This window comes from Dioscorea cayenensis, chromosome 1 (assembly GCF_009730915.1).
Source record: "Dioscorea cayenensis subsp. rotundata cultivar TDr96_F1 chromosome 1, TDr96_F1_v2_PseudoChromosome.rev07_lg8_w22 25.fasta, whole genome shotgun sequence".
In the NCBI taxonomy this organism is placed as follows: domain Eukaryota; kingdom Viridiplantae; phylum Streptophyta; class Magnoliopsida; order Dioscoreales; family Dioscoreaceae; genus Dioscorea; species Dioscorea cayenensis.
The window spans coordinates 20,467,323-20,472,817 of NC_052471.1; the positions used below are offsets into that span (position 1 = coordinate 20,467,323).

The 5,495-nt window shown below is 42.3% G+C and overlaps 1 non-coding gene across 1 annotated transcript; it reads right to left on the minus strand.

The window, feature by feature from the left end:
- Nucleotides 1-462: 462 nt before the first annotated feature.
- LOC120267431 lies at nt 463-569 on the minus strand. Its single transcript, XR_005538460.1, has one exon. It is a non-coding gene; the product is annotated as a small nucleolar RNA R71 (small nucleolar RNA).
- Nucleotides 570-5,495: the final 4,926 nt, after the last annotated feature.

Sequence of the window (5,495 nt, forward strand, 5' to 3'; positions counted from 1 at the left end):
ACCTTGCATCAAAGGTTGAGAGAGGTGGCTGAGAGTTCAGAGCATCAAGGAACTCAAGTTGAGATTAATGAACCTTCAGTTATCACAGAACCAAGGAGAACTTTATCTGATTATGAAAGGCCTCAATTTACTAGTGAGGAATTTAGTGTGCATGCTACCACCGTATTGGCTAACAACTTTGAAATTAAAGCAAGCATGATCGGGATGGTCCAAAAATCTGTATAGTTTGATGGGCTAGCTGATGAAGACCCGCATGCTCACTTGTCTTGCTTCCGCCAAATTTGTTCAACCTTCAAGATTAACTCAGTGTCTAATTATGCGATAAGATTAAGATTATTCCACTTCAGTTTGAGGGAAGGAACATATAGATGGCTCACTTTATTGGCCCCTTGATCGATCACCACTTGGAAGGAAATGGTGGATAAATTTCTTGCAAGGTATTTTCCACCAAGCAAGAATGCTAGACTGAGGCAAGAGATTTCTGCACTCCGGCAAGGGGACTCCGAGACACTTTTTGAAGCACATGAGAGATTCAAGGATCTCCTGTGCAAGTGCCCCCATCATGGATTCTCTTCTTGGATGAGGATCTAGATGCTGTACAATGGCTTGAATTATGCAACTAGACAACTAATCGATGCTGCAGCTGGGGGATCATTGAGTAATAAAACCCCGAAGATGTTTAGAAGTTGATTGAAAACATGGCGAGCAATGAATGCCATTGGACTACTAGACAGAAAACTCCTAGGGCAAACTGGAATTAATGAGATAAATGACAAATCTGCACTAGCCGCTAAGGTTGAGGCCCTACCAAAGAGATTTGATCAGTTTGTGTTGCGTGCTAGCTCAAGTTCTGGAGCAGTTTTGTCTTGTAAAACCTGCGGGGCAGGGCATGCTACTGTTCAGTGTCCAATCTCAATAGCTTCTGATCCTCCAATCGAGATAGTTGATTATGTTGGGGGAAGCCCTAGAGGTCCAGGGGAATCCTTATCGAAACACATATAATCTGATGTGGAGGAACTACACAAATTTTTCATGGGGCCAACAACAGCAACAGCGACCCCCGCAACCACTAGGACCTCCACATCAGTCCCCCAACAACCAGAGAAGAAGTTCACCACTGAAGATGTTTTAGCGAGATTTATGATCAGTACTGAAGCAAAATTTGTGAACATCAAAAATCAATTTGCTAAAGTGAAACACTGTTTTGAGGAATGTTCAGGCTTGGATCCAATCATTGGAAAACCAGGTTGGGCAACTCGCTAAGGGGCAATTCGGAGTGCCACCCAGGTAGCTTACCTAGTAACACTGAAAATAACCCGAGGGAGCATTTGAAGGTCGTCAATCTCAGGAGCGGGAAACAGGTTGAAGGAAGAGCCGAGGATAGCTCAAGTACTAAAATGGATGGGGTAGCCGTGTAGGAAGACCCTAAGCCATCTGAAAGTGTAGTTGACAGAGGAAAGGAAAAGCAAGATGAAGAAACCCATCAAATACCAACACAAAGGATACCTGATAAGTGCTTGTGTGATAAGAATGCGAAGTGTTCTTTCCTTATAATGAGCATTACTTTTCTTGGGTTTTAACTCTAATATGTCTGTATTTATGTTACTTTCATGCATATAGGGTTGTGAAGCCAAAAGTTAAAGAAAGAAGCCAATGTGGGTCGTAAGCGCATTATTTGGAGGAAATCCTGAGAAGGTTGAAACGGGAAGACACAAGTCGGGTTCAAGATGTAAGAATGTGTGCCAAACTCCTTCTATTCGAGTTAGCACCATGATTTGGAGTGACACAAGGACAATCACATTCAAGCATTACGGCTTGTGCATTTTACAGCAAGATCTCCACCAACATGTCTGTTATTGAAGAAGCAAAGCGATTCACGACACAAATGTGTTCCCGTTTGTGTTACCTCGATGAAAGCATGGATTTGGGAGAGTTTCGAGACGGTATTATAGCAGGTAATGTAGCAAAATACTATAGCAAATACTATTTATAACAGGTCGAAATTCAACAAAACAGAGAATCCACATGTGCGTGTGGAAAATTCCACACACACGTGTGAAAAATCAACAAGGGGGTATGTGGATTCCCAATTTCAGCCTGTTTAAAGTCGATTTCAGCCCGATTTTAGCATTATTTTCTCCATCATTTTCCCAACTTGAGAAAGGGACGGTGACTTGGATTTTGAGAGGTATTGGCTAGGGATTTGGAGAGGTTCTATGGCTCCGACATCGCGCTCCATTTGGAAGAATGTTAGTGGGAGAACTTTCGTTGGCCCCCATCCGGCGAGGTGTATCCTAGGCCGGACAAAGGGACCTTTGCGACAAGTAGAGGACTCTCCACAAGACCATCGCTACGACTATCGAGTGGGGTTTTTATGGATTCTTTGCATTTACATTCGATTTCATTGATTGTAATTAGCTCCATGAAGAGCTAAACCCCTAGTGGGTACTTGGATATTTGTGAACCCTAGGATGTATTCGTTTCATTGAACTTCTTTATTATGCTTTCAATTAATTGATGTTTTATTTGAGTTTCAATCTTGTATGCTTGATTGTTTGAATACTCCCCTAGAGTGACACTAGGGTTGAGAGTTCTTGTTAGTAACCCTTGTGAGTGAGTGACACACCATGAGAGTAAGACAAAGCTAGATTGGAGAGGGTTGAGAGGGTGAGTTGAGAGGTAGCAGAGCGTCCCCTTTCCCCTCCGGTGTGATTTATTCTACCTCCATTTCCTTAAGCTCTTTGCGGTCATAGTAGAGTGAATGGGCTAAGGGATGACCTTCCACTGTGGCTTAGTTGCGGGTGCAACGGAGTGAAGCGTTGAAGTGATATTAGCACCTAGGGCTTAATTGTGGCTAGGGACCTTCCACCTGGACCAAAGGGTTAGGTCTACATATAGGAAGATGATTTATCACTTGGAATCCCTAGAACTCATTGCAATTCTATATGAGTGCGAGGTTGAGAGGTTATTCAATCTCTCCTCCGGGACATGTATAGAGTTAGGCATGGTTGACCTTAGGTTTGGGACCATGTATTTAAGGATATCCATGACTCATTAATGCATTAGTTAGAAAGCTTAATAGAGGGTTTTTGCACTTGAAATGATTGTCCTAGGTGGAACAATATCCGGGTACCCCACTTTTATCGATTGCCTTACCTTCTCCTTTACTTGTGCTCTCTTTCTTGTTTCTTTTACTTTTGTTACTTTACATCTTATCACACAAATCCATTATTCATCCTTGCTTAGTTAAGAAACAATTTAAGTGTCTTTATCCCCTACTCTCTGAGGATACAATACCCACTCATCTGGGATTTATTACTTCGACAACCCAGTGCACTTAGGGAGATATACGCAAGGGGATCCTTGTTAATACCCGAGTACAAGCCGGCCATTCCCTATCCGGCTAGATTGAAGCAAGACAAAGAGGAGGATCAATTCAAGAAATTCCTCAATATATTCAAGCAGTTACACATAAACAACTTGCTGACCGGTCTATAAAGAAACCTCGAGTTGTTGTCGAGGATGTGCTAGTTAGAGTAGACAAGCTCATTGTCCCTGTGAATTTTGTTATTCTCGATGTGGATGATGATGTTGAAGTCCCATTGATCCTCAAGGCGACCATTTCTTAACACCACTGGGGCCCTCATTGATGTAAAGGGGGGGAAGGATGACATTGATTGTGGGGGATGAGGAAGTCATTTTATACTCCTCCGGCTATGAAACATACTTTGGGCTATGATGATTCCCACTACTTTACTAATGAAACTAATATTGTTATTACTAATTGTGTGCAGGAGATCTTGGCGATTAACCCCTTGGATGAATTCTTGGAAGGAATAGATAGTGAAGAATGCAAGAAGAAAATCTCACCTCCCACACAAGTAAAGCATGTAGCCTACATGGGGACATTTCTGTGGCCGAACAATAAAAAGAAATCAACCACAAGGAAAATTTAGTGTAAAATGGACAAGAAATAGAAATTGGGGATGAATAGCACACTATCACCGCCACGGAAGATAGATCAACTATTCTTCGAGGGGAAGGGTAAATTCGGTGTCTTTTCATAGCTCTCGATGAGTTTCCCAACTCGGAGCACTTCTCTTGGACTTGGAGGTATGTCCCCACCATTTGATCCACCATGAGGTAAGAATGAAGGTACGTCTAGCTAATGACATTAAACAAGCGCTTCTTGGAAGGCAACCCAAGTCTTTAAATTCGCAGTCTTTAAATTTTCGTATTTCTTTCAATTTCTTAGTTTCTTTGTTGTGGTTGAATGTTTATGTTTGTGAGTTTCTCGTATTTTTGTTGTTGTGCTCAACTCATGCTAAGGCTTGCTCGCTTGTCTTTGGCCTTGAATTAGTATTGTTTAGTTATGTTTCATTGTTATTTCGGCGTTTAAGAAGTTGTAATTCATATTTTGTTGAGTTTGCAAGGGGAACCATGCAACTTTTTCAATTTTCCTAGTCCATATGGGCTGTAAACAGCCCGTATGGACACTTGTGGCTTGTTCCAGGGCCTTGCAGGTGTCAATGCACCTGCAAGAGACCCTCCATGAGGACCACAGCCCCAGTGGGTTGTGAGTCTTACGGGCGCCATGCGCCCGTGAGACGCCAGTGAGGCTCCCGGCCTCACGCAGTGTGCACGCACGGCCAGAAGCACTCATGGGCTGGAATTTCTAGCCGCTGCGGGTGCCATGCGCCCGCATGGCACCTGCATGGTCTAGGCAGCCCATTATAGGGGTACTTTTCCCCTTTCTCTCTCTTCACCATCCTCCATCTTCTCCACCTTGTTTTCTCTCATTTCTCTTTCAGTCTACCTCATTTCTCCACCATTTTTCTTGGTTTTTTCTTCCCTAATCTCCTCTCCTCCATCTTGCAAACTTAATCTTGGGATTTACTTGGAGTTTTACCATCTTTTTCACTGGATCTCTTCACTCCAAGCTTTCAAGCCCTAGTTCAAGGTTTTGTTAAAAAACTTGGGTTTTGTTGTGTTTTTATTCAAGTATGAATGGCATGATTGGTTGTTATGATTTGGTGCGTGATTAATTCCTAGAGATTTTCCTTCATTTGTAAATTTTGGGAAGCTACATGTCTAGGAGAAGCTCTTGTAAAAAATTTTTACAAGTTACTGTAGCAAATGCTGAATTTTTCATTCTCCACATTGAAATTGTTGTGCATTCACTCTTTTCTTAATTCTATGATGTTATGGGTATCTCCTATGATTGTATTCAAGAAAATCTTGGTTTGATTTTGTGTTTTTATGATATAGGAATGCCGGTCAAGTGAGTTTTATCAAAGTGGCCAAGAAGCGAAGCGGCACCTATTGGCGAGCCATCCTTCGCCCTACCACAACATAGGGCACGCTACAATCTCTTGAAGACTAAACCTTTTGGCATTATCCGGACAATTGCATGCAATGACCTGGAAGTTCTAGGGTTAGCCTAGACCATGTTGGAATTAATCAATCATGATGGTTGGGACAGAATTTTTCTCAAT